This window comes from Coptis chinensis, chromosome 4, assembly GCF_015680905.1.
Source record: "Coptis chinensis isolate HL-2020 chromosome 4, ASM1568090v1, whole genome shotgun sequence".
NCBI classification, from domain to species: domain Eukaryota; kingdom Viridiplantae; phylum Streptophyta; class Magnoliopsida; order Ranunculales; family Ranunculaceae; genus Coptis; species Coptis chinensis.
Window position 1 is genome coordinate 72,314,418 of NC_141459.1, and position 15,144 is coordinate 72,329,561.

Sequence of the window (15,144 nt, forward strand, 5' to 3'; positions counted from 1 at the left end):
ATTAAAACGGGTTAGCGACTAAAACGGTAGTCAACGGGTTAGAAAAAAAATATAAATATTTTCAAAAGAGCCGGCGCGTATGCACGGGCCTACAAGCTAGTTAATCATTAAATACCCTGAATCAGACATATATTAAAAATATCAGAAAATAATAAATTAAACATATAATCCAAAACAATAATTCAGCAATAGTCAGGTATCTATATCATATTTCCAAGATATATCAGGCCAAAAAACCATTAGAGATTCGATGGATAAATTTCTTAAATACTACCGGATTATGGGACATGTTATATGTATGAGAAACAAATTGAATATACATATCAAAAATAGTTTTCTAGCTGCATCATACAGGATAATATCAGAAGAATATCAGACATGATTCTTCCATATACAGATATACATCGGCCACAAGCCATCAAAGGTCAAATTAATATATTTCTGACTTATAGCTATTGTACTGTAAATTGCATAAATATACCACAACTTCCAATCAAGACACTTCTGTTCCAAAGTGAACGGTGCAGAAGCATTAGACTGGAACCAAAAAGAAATGCAGTACCCTGCAACCTGAGATGATCCACTGATTTTGCCTCCAATAGAAGAGTCAACACAAGATCGAGGGTAGAAGCAGGAGAGGTCAAGAGCACTGTCCCGTTGCTTATAACTAGTGAAATCCAGCTCCAGTTTTATATTGGCTTCCTTCTATATGCTTCCCATGCCAGAAGTTAGACAAGTGGCAGCACAAAAGAAAATAATTTATTCATGACACAATTTCAATAGTGGCTACAGAAACTGATAAAGTAGGTAGTAACACTACGAGAAAACCTAGGTAGGTTTTCTCGTAGTGTTAAGATAGTACGCTTAGTTATACAGTGTAAAAGTACTTGACATCTTCGGTCAAACTAGAAATACGCAGTGTCTAAAAATAATCAGTAAAGGAACTTCATGTGCTGTTGTGTTCTGAAATGGTAATTCCAAGTACTCTTAGTTAAAATATAGTGCGCTTACAGATAAAAACTACTGTTATACTTTGGGAACAGTACTTCCAGGGTGCATTTTCCTGTCAAGAGTATCAAAACAAACTAAGTATCATATAAACAACAAATCCAAGACTTAAAACACCACTACTTAATCAAAGATGGGCCATGACAAGAGATTAAATCACTAATGTTTATTAAAACATCCAACAAAACTAGTAACCTAATCACAACAAGCCATTCGTTTTCTTTGGTTTCTTTGTGTTCTTTGGTTTCGGTGGATCAGGAATACCGGAACACTAACCCTCTTTGGATTGATTGGTATAAGATTCATGTTGAGGGGAGAAAATTTATCCTTATTGTTTCTCTTCTTTCCCAAAGGCACATTCTCGACTTCAGACCGCTCTGGATTTTCTTGTGCATTGTTGAGGTCCCCATTCTCATCCTCATCTTTGGGCTCTTTAGAGAGCTCCCGAACCTCACCCTTATCCATATCCATAATTCCATATGACCTTCAGGATCTTCAGACTGCTCCCCAACCTCATCCACAAGGTTCGCTGACCGCATCGGCGATGTTGTAGAAATATCAACATTGTCGGGCTGCCATAGAGGATGCCAAGGACCACCAGCGTCGCAACCTCTAGTAACATGTGACTATGGATAGCTATCTTCAGTGGGGCCAACTCTATAGCACCCTTCCTTCCCCACTTCCCTCTTTCTTTTTGCAATAGTCTTTCTATTTGCAACCTTTAGTTGTATATTTTCCTTTTCGAACAGTAGCTCCAGAAGGTACCCAGCCATCAATGCTTGTTTCACTACTCTCCTTCTCCTTTTTTTGTGCTTCATTGAGACCATCCTGTGGACACTTAGCTATTTCTTCATCCCAAGCTAATTTTTTTAGCTTCGTTGTACCATCGAAACTAACCATCCAGGATACCCTATGTAGCGACACAGTTTATGATGGCCATGGTCCGGCCGGATGAGGGAGAGGGGAAGAGGGGCAGCATGGGATGACGGGCAGGCTACCCGGAGGCAAGGAAGAGAAGCCAAGTATGGAGGCCAGTCGAGGACGATAGGGGAGAACTGCGGGCGAAAGGCTAGGTGACATGGAATAGAACCATCCGGCACGTGCCTAGCAGGGAAGGGTGAAACCCTAACGTCGCGACGAGAACTCAACACTTGGCAAAGTCCGAGGAGGCCGTAAGATGAGGGAAATTTGGAGGGCGAAAGAAAGGAGGAGGGTCATTATAAATAGAATAGTAGAGGAGGAGAAGAGGTAGGTCACAACATTGCAGAACCGTCGTGGGGAGAGAAAAGAAAGAGAGAGTAAAGAAAAATAGTGAAATGGCAACAAAAAAAGAAGAGTGGCGACCAAAGAAGGCGGACGATCCACCAAGAGGGACGATGGAGTCAACAAAGCGAAAGGGAGGAGCGGGGACGGGGAAGAGACAATAATGTCGGAGGAGGAAACAAGGTTGTTGCATGAGGAAATATCGAGGTTGAGGGAGGAAAATGAGGGGTTGAGAAGCGGAGAGAGAAACTATAGAGGAGTCGGAAAGGGAGGTGTCTAGAGCGGAGAAGAAAGAGGAGGAAGGGGAGCGGATGCGGAAGAACAAAGCGGGGTGGGGGCTTACTAAGGAACAAGTCAGGAAATGATAGCCAACGATCCGAAGGCTAGCTTGGGATGCAAAGCGGAGCAGAGGGAGGCGCCGGGCGAAGTGGTGGTGGGGGTTGAATCATGAACCCACCGGGCAGATTTGATATGGAAGTCGGAAGTGCGAAGAGGTTCAATCAGCCCAAGGTTTGAGAGGTATGATGGAACAGAGACCCAAATGGACCACATTCACCATTCCGGCAGCCAGATGCCGTTGTGGCAAGAGTCGCGGTATGACGGACTAAGATGTATGATGTTCCCGGCAAGCTTGAAAGGGGGAGCATCCGATTGGTATTACAGGTTACCTTCGAAGAGTATTAATAACTTTCAGGAGTTGGAGCAGGCGTTCATTGATCACTTCATACATCAAAAGAAGTGTGGTGGACGCCAGCGGCCTTGTTCAACGTAAAGCGCAGAGGTCGGCGGAATCAGTGAGAGATTTCTTGTGCAGATTCAAGGCGGAGACTTTGAAAGTGGAAAATCTAGATGAAAGGACGGCGGTGATAGCTTTCGAGAGAGGGTTGCGCCCGGGAACTAGAGTACATGAATCGGTAGCAAAGAATGAGATAGCAACTCTACGGGACTTGTAGATCAGGGTGGAAAAGTACATTAGGTATGAGGACACCATGCGTAAGGAGGTGAGAAGCGCCGGGGAAAAGCGGTGTTATCGTTGGATAAAACGGAGGGGCGTCGGCAATATGAACCCTCCGATAAGCGGGGGCGCCGGTATCGAAAGTCTTCATCGCGCCCTATAGGGGACCGCTGAAGAGGTTGGGCGGAAGGTCGAGACAAAAGCCTTACCGCGAGGAAGAGCAAGTGCCATTGAATAAGCCACCGGCCGAAATACTACCGATTGATCCGTAACTTGCGGGGGTATGAGGGTCCGCTGAACCAAGCCGATGGAGGTACAAGGCGGACCTTTTATCAGGCTTATCATCAAATACACAATCACGAGACGGACAAATTATCGTTTAAGGTGGCTAATCCGCAGGATGATAACGCGGGATTATCAAGAGAGTTTGTAGCGGAAGGGGACAAAGGGGGAGCAGCGCCACCCGGGGAGGATACTAGGAACGATCAATGTGATCTTCGGTGGAGAGATATTGAGCCATAATGCACACCGCGACAGGATAAGGCGAAAGCGGCAAGCATACGACAAGTGCATGAGACAGAAGGCGGCGCGACGATTACGGGTCGCGCAAAGCGGAAGGAAGAGCATCACGTTCTCCGACGCGGACCTCCGAAAGCCATCGACTCCCCGCGACGAGGACGCGTTGGTGATCCGCGGTGACTATGGAAATTACATAGTAAAGAGAGTGTTGGTGGATGGATTGGCGAGTCTTTGTGGATTTACTATTTAGAGGGGCAATGGAAGAAATGAACATAGAAAGGAAGAAACCGGAGACTCGCCAACAAATTTGTATTGGTTCAACGGGAGCATGGCGGAACCCTTGGGGAGTTATCGCCCCGGTGACCGCAGGACCGGTTACGGTGTTTTCGAGGTTTAAGGTGGTGGATGCCGACTTCAGCTGATAACGCCATCCCGGGAGGAGATGGATTCACGAGATGAAAGCAGTTCCTCCACTTACTACCAAGTGATTCGGGTTCCCCACCCCGAACCGGGATATACGAGGTCCAGCGGGGATCGTGTCGGCAAAAAATAGCCACCGTGAGTACTGGGTGGAAGAGATTGATCCGTGGGTCGAGGAAGAGACCTCGCGGTCCGAAGAAGAAGCGCATAGTAATTAATTCTGATTGCCGTCCGGGAGGGATCGGCAGAGTTAGTAGCGGGACCGAAGATCTTGGATGGGATAGAGGTAGTAAACTTGGGGGAGAACGGGAAGAGAAGTTCACATCCGGGGTCCACCGGTCGAGAGGAATGGAAGAGCAAATTAGTAATCGTTTTATCCGCTAACCGAGATGTATTTGCTGGATGATCGAGGAAGTCACCGGATTGGACCCGAGTTCGCATGTCATAAGTTACATATGAGGGGACGCTTAAACCGTAAGAAGACGTAAGATGCGAGGATTAGACCAAGGTACGCCTGAAGCGGATTCGCCAAGAGGTCGCGAGGTTGAAGGGGGCAGGGATAATACGAGAGGTGTCCTTTACCGATCGGGTCATCAAACGCGTGGTAGCGGTACCTAAGAAGAATGGCAAGGTGCGGATGTCGCCGACTTCACCGGACGCGGAATCGAGAGTGCCCCAAAGATAGCTACCCCATGCCGAGTAGCAGACGAAGCCGGTGGATAGAACCGCAGTGGTTTAAAGTGTTTTCTTTCATGGACGCGTCAATGGATATAACCGTGTGGCCATGTAACGGGCGGATCAGAAAAGACGGCTTTCGTGGTGGAAGGCGGGACGCATCAATACACAAGAATGCCGCTTTGATTGAAGAACGCGGGGCCACCTTTCAGCGGCTAGGGAGAAAATGTTCAAAGCAAGATCCGAAAGGGATTGAGATTTACATAGACGACATGGTAGAAAGAGCATGCCGGAGGAAGAACATCCGGAGGGTTTGAAAGAGACATTTAGAATCTCGCGGTTGTACAATTTAAAACTTAATCCGGAGAAATGTACGCTCGGGCGCCACTACGGGAAAGTTCCCAGGATACATAGTTACTCACCGGGAATAGAAGCCAACCCCGCGACAAATAAGGGCCTAGTGGAGATGCCGCCGCCTCGGGATGTCAAGGAGGTGCTGAGACTTGCGGGAAGCGGTCGCGGCTTTGAATAGATTCATCTCAAGTCGCCGATAAGTGTAGGCCATTATACGAATTTCTGGCCGAGGAATATTTGGATTTCGAATGGACCCCGAGCGAAAAGCATGTTCCAAGAGTGAAGGATTACTTAGGCAAGGCCCCTATGCTATCGCCGAATCGAAACAGGGAGAGAAGTTGTACCTATATTTGGGGGTCGCGGAAGGAATATGCCATTAGCTTCGGTACTAGTCGAGAATGTGGGTAAATGAAAAAAGCGGTATACTTCCAAAGTAAAACATCACCGAAGCCGAGAGACCGATATAGCGTAGAATAGAAATATGCTTTGGCTTTGGTGTTCTCGCCCCGGTTGAAACCGTGACTGAAGACTCTGTAGTGGTGGTGACCAATTTGCCGCTAAAGCAAGCATTGAAAGTCGAGAAGCTCGGGAAGGATCTTTAAACGGGCGTTGATGTCGAAGTTCTTACGAGATCTGCGATCGATCGTAACAAAGGTAAAAAAGGCGCAGCGGTGGCGTAATTCTTAGCGGAGTTTCCAATGAGGAGTTTGGGGGAAACGAGATGGTCATGGGCCGGAAAGGATCACGGAACAGATTGGTTGGACCCCAGGATCGAATGAATGGATGGAGAGTTGCCGCCGAAGGTCACCTACGCATAATCAGCAATGGATGGGCAGCGGATCGGGTCACGGAAAAACAACGTAATGGAGTTAACTATGAAGTTGGGGTTCGCGGCATCAAATAACGGGCGAGAAATGAGGCGAAAGAATAGCGGGCATGAGAATGGCGTAAGAGGTAGGGTGAAAGAGTCGATGATTTATTCGACTCAAACCGTGGTGTGCGGTCGCTAACGGGTGGTTCGTGGCGGCCGGTGCCCACGCATGGCAAAATATCCGGAAGTCGCCGCAAAGGAGGGCTGCCAGTTCGCGGGCGTTAGATTCATACATACTGGTCGCGAGTGAAAACAGATATGCCGACGCTTCTAGCTTACTGCGTGGCGGCCGCGAATCCCTGAATCGGAAGAAAGAATGATAAAAAGGTAAAGCGATTGGAGAAGCCTAAACGAGGAGGATGGAGAGGGAAAGGGTGGTGGAGGTATGTCACAAAAAGGAGGACGGCGGGGATGGATCGCACTCCATCAAGAGTTTTTGGCGGGGGACGTGGTGGAAGATAAAGGGGAGAAAAGGAGACCGAACGATATCCTGGAGATAACGCGCTCATGAGGGGAGCTATATCAAGGAATTTCAGTGGGCCTTTGTTAAAGTGTCTCCGGCCGAGATTAGCCCTTTGAAGTGTTAGCTGAGTTGCATGAGGGAGATTGTGGAGTCACAACGGCAGGTGACAACAAAGACACGTGACCGATATCATGGGCTACTTTGGCCGCGATATGAAAAGGGATGCCGTGGACTATGCTAAACGACGCGAGAAGTGCCGGTTCGCCGATGATCTTTGCACCAACCGAACCATTACACGCGATGTCAAGTCCGTGGCCTTTCGCGAATGTGGGCAATGGATATAGTGGGTCCACGCCCATGGCTACAGGGCAAAAGGAGATTCATGTTGGCGGCCACGATTATTTTACCAAATGGATTGAGGCAAAGGCCCCCGCAACAAGTTAAGGAGACTCACGTGATCAAGTTTGTGTGGGGAGAACATCATCCGTAGATTCGGGTTGCCATATTATCATAGCAGCATAATGGAACCCGGCCCACCGGGTCCAAGGTGAAGCGTTCTTACAAGCATACAAGGTTAAGGGTTAGGGTTCTCGGCCCCATACAATCGGCAAGGCAATGGGCGAGAATCTTCCAACAAGGCCATTATGAACAATCTCAAGAGGAAGCTAGAGGATAAGAAAGGAGTATGGGCGATGAACTCGGGCCATGTTTCGGGCTTTACGAGGACCACGCCAGACATCAACAGGAAACTCCCCTTCGCTTTGGCTTTACGGGGTAGAGGCCGCGGATTTCCCATCGAAATGGTCGCAGCCACGACGAGGACAAAAGGGTGGAGAGACGGGCTGAACGAGGGCATACCGGGCAACGGATATGATCTTAGCGTAAGAGAGAAGAGGAAGGCGGATCGACTAGAGGAATACCACCGCAAAGCCCGCAGAGACGGTATAACAAGAGAGTCGCCGAGGCGCCAGATAGGGATGCCGCGGTCGCGACGAAAGTGACGCAGAAAGTACCAAGAGAGAGAATGATGGAAAGTTTGGGGTCGAACCGGGAGGGCCCATACAGCTGGTCGATGTGGGAGGAGCCGCACGCATAAAGCTAAGAACAAGCGGGAGGAAAGGTCTTTGGAAAAGCCATGGAATGTGAGAATGCTAAAAAGTTTCATGTTTGAATGTAATGAAAATCCGTAATGATACACCGGAGCTATTTGTGAATATATAATACAATGGCACTTTTGGGGAACAAATTTCACCGCTTCACGTGAACAGAATGGAGTCGGACGAAACATAGGTGAGGGCAAGAGACGCCTCGAGGACAAGAGGTCCATCTCAAGATAGAGCCGCTGGTCGGGGAGAGAGCGCTGGAAGAAAAGGCGACGCTACAGGGGGCAGAGAGGCCCAACGGAAAGCGAGGCCACTCTAACTAGAGGCTGGCGCGGGATGAGCCTTCCAAGGGTCGAACGGTTCAAATCGACTCACGGCAGGTCGAAAGCGCCGGGATGGAACCTAAAGTCAACGAAAGTGACTCCAAAGGAAAAGAGAGGTTCCCAAGCGAGGCGGGGAATCACACATGGGGGCAAGAAAGAGAAGGCCCCAGCAGAGATAAGGACTAGATGAGTAGAAATAGAGGCAAGAAATGACGCAACGATGGCGTGCGGCCGCATAAAGCAACAATTAAAACCGAGATTATACATGTAATCAGAAAAGTGAAACAAAGATCTACCACGCCAACATACAAAATGAAAGGGAAAGAACCAATAATATTAGGGGCACACTTTGTCGAAAAGTAAATTACAAAATGGCTAAACAATAGCGCATACCCGGGGGCTAGTCTAAATCCGCACTGCATCTTGTAAGGGAGCTTGGTCACGATCACTTTCGGGTTGGGGAGGCGGCCTCGCAAACAGAGCCTTCAAGCAGTGGATTGAGGAGAAAGCAACATCAACCGACCAAACCAAATGGGCTGCGGCAATGGATACCGCGGTGGATGGATCTTCCGGCATGGGAGAGGGGGCTTTTCGGGAAGGAGTCGGCCTTCGAGTAAACGCGACATGCTCCTCGGCAATCTTCTTGGCCACCGCTTGTCACTTTGAGCCTTGAAGCTTACCGGCACCGCTCCATGTCCCGAGTGTGTTGGAGAAGAAGAGCGGCCAGAGCTTCCTCAGGCCGGAGGCGCGTATGCCTCGCTGTTTGTTTAGGCGGTCGCTCACCCCGGCCCATGAAGGCCCTGGTGAGAAGCCAGCGGTCCGCAGCTCATCCTCAGCTCGGAGTTTGGCCATGTCCGCTGCCGACAGCTCAGCTTGGAGGCGCTCACAGGTGGCCCGTAATCCATCAGGGCCGCCGACCTCCTTCTCCAAGGATTCCACAGAGTCCAAGGAAGAGAAGAGGCCGCGGATCATATAGGCCATGTCCAGGCTCACCTAGCAAGGGAAGAGTCGTGATAAGGGTCAAAACAGAAAGTGGAAAGGGGGTGAAAGAGACAGACCTTCTCCCAGCCGGCATACAAGGAAGTGCGATGCTGTTCGAAAGTCCCAGAGTCAGCATAGGCCAGGTCACGAGGAAGATGGGAGCCATAGAACATTGCTGAGGCCACGGCCGGGTTTTCTAGAGCAGAATCCTCTACATTGACCAAGCGGCCACGCACCTTGAAGTGGGGGCGGAAAGTTGGTGGTGCCGCGGACCCAGGGAGAGAGCGAGCGGTTTCTTTTCCGGGCCGCTGCAGATGAGGAGGAGACGGAGGAGCCGCAGAAAGGCTTGCAGAGGAAGAGGACTTGCGGCGCTTTGTGGGGGCTCTTCAGAGGAGGATCCGCTGACACGCTGGGAACAAGAGAGGCCGACACGGGCGGGAAGGAGGGACTTCGGCCACGCCATCGTCCGAAAGTCCGCCGAACGCTTTGATCTTGGAGACGCCCATGGGAAGGTGATGAGTCGGCCGGAGGGGAATCGGGGATATATTGATCGTCCCGGGTCGGCAAAGGGAACGAAAAGAAGGAGATGTATATTGACGGGCCGGAAGAAAGGTGTGCGGTGGACTTTTGACTATCGCTTCTAAAGCCCGAGCCCGGCCCCCGACTTGAGGTTTTACGAGTGAAGCCGGCGCGGGTTTTGCGTTGGGACGGGAGGCGGATAGTGAGGACGGAGAAGGACGAGGCTTTTTCTTTCTTTGGGGAGGAGGACGATAAAAGGGAGCTGAATATTTACCCAAGGTGTGCAAGGAAGGGTCAGTTAGTAAGGGGGTTCCGTGAGAGGGATCTATGCCGAGGACTTCAGCTTGAGAAGAGCCCAAATTGCGGAGTTGCTCGAAGATTGCAGACTTCAGGCCGACGTAAAACCGGGATTTGGAGTCGGACTTCCAACCTGCACAGGAGAAAAATAGAGACAAGGAGTGAGTCCGCAAAGATAAGTCAACATAAGAAAGAGAGGCAAGAAAGTGAACTCACCATTCAGGCGGGAAGGTGAGATGGTTGAGAGTCACTTCAGGTGGAACCTCCGCGGACATTTAAAATACCGTAAAACATCTGAGGGGGTAGTGATGCCAAGTTTGGTCCGAGGTGGTGAGTTTGAGAATGAAGGACGTTTACCAAAGGCGGACGTAAAGAATGGTACCCCACACTCACTTTTGGTACTTTCATGTGATATAATACGAGAAATTATGTCGGACTGGGGACTATTCGGGCTCGTGGTGGAGGTTATAATAGTTCGCGCATACATGATCGCCAAAATTGCCGATACCCCGGCAAGGGGAATGTTGAAATGGTTGCATACGCCTACGCCTAGTCGGAAGGCGGCGACGCGCCTCGATACAATTTGGCCGATCAGGACCACAAGGCATCCGGTTTGGGGAACCGGATGAGGAAATGAATCACGTCGGCACGCACGTGCTCGAGGAGGATGTCGTTTGGGATGCCATAGCCAACCCTAATCGCCTTCCAAATTAGGGCTGACGGAGCGCGGGGAGGCGGTGGAAGCTTGAAAGGCCGCCCGATTGGTGGAGGGGGCGCGCGGTGGGATCAAAGGAGGAGAAGACTCCTCAGCGTCATCGCGTGAAGTCGGACCGGCCGGAGTGAGAACTGACATGGGAGGGAGCTAAGGAATATGAACAGTTTACAAGTCAAATGTGAAAAGTAAGGAGAGAAGATTACCAACCCGATCGCGCCAATCCAAAGAGCAAAAGGCTAACGTTGGAGAGGGGGTGTGTAGAATGGAGGAGCGGGAGGAGAACTAGAAGAGGATGAGGGTGATCGTGAAAGGAGAGCGAAAAAGTGAGAAGAAAAGAGGAAGGTGTAAAAATGGCGTAATCGAGCAACGGGGCGTGAAGCGGTGAGAAAGGAAATGAGAAGGAAAGAAGGAATAAGTAGAAGTGGAAGCGTGGAGGGTAAAAGGGAAAGAATTAGGAGCCAAAAATCAAGAGGCCGCCCGGTTGAACCGGAGGGAAGGTGACACGCGGAGGGCAAGAAGAACCGAGGCGACGCTAAAACCAAACACGCGGGGGACACGGCGGCCAACAATAGAAAGGGCGGCGCCCAAATTTACGGAAAAGCGGCGATTATTTGGGTTCGAGTCCACGAACATTCGGGAGGTCCGCTAACCTCGAGAGGGGCATTATGGCATTAACCACTTTTATGATGGCCGCGAAGTCCGGGCGGATGAGGAGCCGGAAGAGGACAAGGCGTGGGATGACGGCAAAGCTACCCGGTGCCGTGGGCGGAGAAGCCAAGTATGGAGGCCGAAAATACCGAGGATGATAGGGAGAACCGCGGCGCCGAAAGGCTAGGCCGACATGGAATAGAACCATCCGGCACGCGTTTAGCAGGGGAAGGGTGAAACCCTAACGTCGCGACGAGAACTCAACACTTGGCACCCGTGAGGCCGTAAGATGAGGGGCACCGAGGCCCAAGAAGGAGGAGGGTCATTATAAATAGAAATAGAGGAGGAGAAGAGGTAGGTCACAACACCCTAGCGATGACAAAGAAATACAGTGGAGATGAGCAAAGTAACGTATAGCTTACCCAATAGTATAGCCTTGGCCTCTATCTCCTTTTTGCCCTAGCGCTTACAATCATCAAATATCTTCACCACTTCCTTTTTAAATGTTTTGATTGGCATCACACCAAAAGATTTCGCATTTCCCGTAGCGATAGCCTCTTGGACATCGGAACCAACACCCCTCAATTTTTTTGATTTGCTCAGCATTGATGGCTCGCCCTAACTTCTAGAGTTACTGTTCGAAAAGGAAAATATACCACTAAAGGTTGCAAATAGAAAGACTGTTTCAAAAAGAAAAAGGGAAGTGGCGATGGAAGGGTGCTATAGAGTTGGCCTCATTGAAGATAACTATCCCTAGACATATGTTGCTAGAGGATACGACGCTGGCGGTCCGTCCCATCCTCTATGACAAGCCCGACGGTGTTGATATTTCTACAGTATCGTCGATGCAGTCAGCTAACCTTATGGATGAGGTTGGGGAGAGACCCTGAAGCTCATATGGATGAGGGTGGGGGTGGGGGTGAGGTTCGGGAGCCGTTTAAAGAACCCGAAGATGAGGATAAAAATAGGTACCCTCATGCACCCGTAAACAATGCACAAGAAAATCCAGAAAACCACCATAAACTGTTATAGATAAAAAAAAAATGGAATAAACCAAAACAAAAGAAAAACATCCTAGCACCCAAATACGAGCACACATAATACCTTTGTGATGGACATACGCACAGCATGAAATAGAAAGCAATTAGAGATGCACATAGGTAAGGATTTTAACTTTTGCCACGCAACGGCATGGACTTTCATAAATATGCTGCCCAATTAATCCTCTTATACATGGAATAACATTGCAAAAAGTTTATGCGGCCCAATATGATTATCTTTTTGAGCCTGTTTTTCAATTTTCAGTTTTTGGCCCAATATGAAACCAAGTAACCAACTACTGTTTTATCAAAAAAAAAAAGTAACCAACTACTGGAAGTGGAGAAATCCTTGATAATATTAAGGCTATCGGACTAATCTGTATTAGTTTATGATGTTTATCTATACAAAAACATTGGCTTATCCAATCTGCTTACTCACTAATAAGAATCCCACCTCCAACTACAAGATTCTCTACCCACAATAAAATATCTATTCAAGGTTTAGATATTGTTTTATATTCACATGAAAATGATATCTGGAAATGAAATTAAATTCCATTATATGCTATCCTATTCCCGATTCCCCACTCCATTGAAGCTATTCTCTGGAACAATAGATGCCATATAGAGAGCACACAGCTTGGAGCCAATGAAGAGCAACTTGTATACTCTTTTTGTTCAATCCCAAACTTTATAGTAGGGAATGCACAACAACTCGATCGTTTCCAAGTATTTTGTACACTGATAATCAATAATTCTATATGCTTTCTTATCCGAAGCATCATAATAACTCGAAGGAAGCAAACTAACTTTTTCCTTTTCATTTTCTTTCTATGGTATGACTTTTTAAGACATACACTTGTTGTTGTCAATTACTTTGAGGCACGAAGCCTAAAATGCTAAAATATTGCTGTCAAGTCTTTCTCGGAATGTTTGATAGTTATCCAATAGACATCACTCTTAGTATTGTCGGGGCGGCCTTGAGGTTTTGGGGGCCAAGTCAACTCCGCAGGCCAGACCCCTATAGGATATTTTTAACAAATATAATAAATAAAAAATAGTGAACTCACAGTTAAGTCAGTATACAAGTATTTTAGCAGTGATTTTCAAGAAAATTCACATTTTTTTTTTAAATTGCATCTGGCACCTGGACACTGCTCAACGGGTAAAACTCTTCTTATCGAAAGTAGTAAAAAATGCATTACCGACAAAAGAAAATTTGAATCACCGGAATATAGTATAGTTATCTACCTGTCCGAGATGTAATAACCAGGTGGAGTTAACCTCTCATACTCTCTTCCATTGTACTATGCTCAAGCGTATTTGGTATGATTTTGGTTTTGGCCTAAGAACTGAAAATTGGAACTCAAATGATAATCTCAGCTCCATCTTGAGTAGTCTTATCAATCGACACAATAATAAATATGATATCATAAATATGCTTAGCTATGTAGTTACAACCATGTACTCTATATGGATCGATCGGAATGATCTTACCTTCAACAACAAGCAAACTCCGATCACCGTTATACTTTTCAGAGCAAGCACTTACATCACCAAAAACTTAACAACAAACCATTTATTAGCAGGAGTACCAATTGACCCAGTATATGCTCAGATTGGTCTTATATATCTACAGATGCATCCTAGGTGGACAATTACACCGAAGTAGGCCTTGGTTTTGTTTTATGAAACTCTGCTGGTGTATGCATTGGTGCAAGTGACAAGAATAGAGCTGGAGACCCAGAAGAGGCTGAAGCCATAACTATCCTTAAATGATTGAAGTTAGCACAGCAGTTGCACATCAATAAAGTAGCAATATTGTCAGACTACCAAACCCTTTTTGTTGTGTTGGAGCGTAGAGGAACAATGTTTTCTTGGGGAGCAGCGTCTATAGCTCATGATATATACTCTTTATTATTTAAATTAGTTGAGTGTAAACTTTATTATGTTAGTAGGGTCCTAAAGTTTGTCGCCTATAGTTTAGTTTTTAGAGGTAGACGGACCCCTCCATATTTTGTTTGGACCCTATTTCAGTACGGTCCTATTGAGTTGTCATCGAGTATGTAATTTTCTAATCTTAAGGAGTCGCCCCTTTTTAGGGGCTAACTCTCTTTTGTTGTGTGTGTATATGATATTCTGCACAATCTATGGCTAAATGTGTACCGCTTAGTATAATAAAAAAAATCTTCTATGTTAAAGTTAGATTATGTCATTCGTATGTTCATTTGTGTATTTGATATATTGTGTTCTCATTCATTGTAGTGCGCATTCGGGTATGTATGTATATTTGTGCATTTTCTGTCTTAGTCTCCTAGACAGCTTAATGGGTTATGAAAATTATAGGTAGTTTAATTGAGCACTCATCAAATTGGATTGGGCAACCCAAAAAAAAATTATAAGTTTGCCATCAAAGTCCAAGCCCAACAACCAATTCAACCGGTCTTGTCATAACGAAACCCTCCGGTCATTTGAGTGTACGACGATCTCGCTGTGTCGTTTGAGTATACAATCAAACGATACCACCATGTTGTTCTAGTGTACATGCACGCGGTCTGAGCTTGTCGTTTGAGAATTGGCTATCTGGAACTCCATGGAACGGTCTGAGTGTACACTCAAACGGCTTGCCCATATCGTTTGAGTGTACACTCAAACGTCTTAGCCATATCGTTTGAGACAGAGTTCTCTTTTTTCCATTGAACAGTCTGAAACATGGATTTTGGTATCACATGCAAAGCCGTATGGTCGAAGTCGTTTTGGGCTCTTCTATGGGGCTTACATGGGGAGTCGTTTGGACTAAAATAATTGAGAAGTTCTAAACCAAGGAAATTCTCGATTAACTAATTATTAGCACGATTAACCAATAAAAATTGATTACATAAACATCAATTACACTTTTTTTATACATAAACACCTAACACTTTTATTATAATACAAATCATTAATCAATCATAATTGTACAATAATTTATTTAAACAATGATATGCAAA

At 47.0% G+C, this 15,144-nt stretch overlaps 1 long non-coding RNA gene across 1 annotated transcript; it reads right to left on the bottom strand.

Moving 5' to 3' along the window:
- Nucleotides 1-297: 297 nt before the first annotated feature.
- LOC147504695 (uncharacterized) lies at nt 298-12,489 on the bottom strand. The gene is made up of 2 exons (XR_015193088.1): nt 12,219-12,489; nt 298-1,063 (listed from the first exon to the last, which is right to left on the bottom strand). It is a non-coding gene; the product is annotated as an uncharacterized LOC147504695 (long non-coding RNA).
- Nucleotides 12,490-15,144: the final 2,655 nt, after the last annotated feature.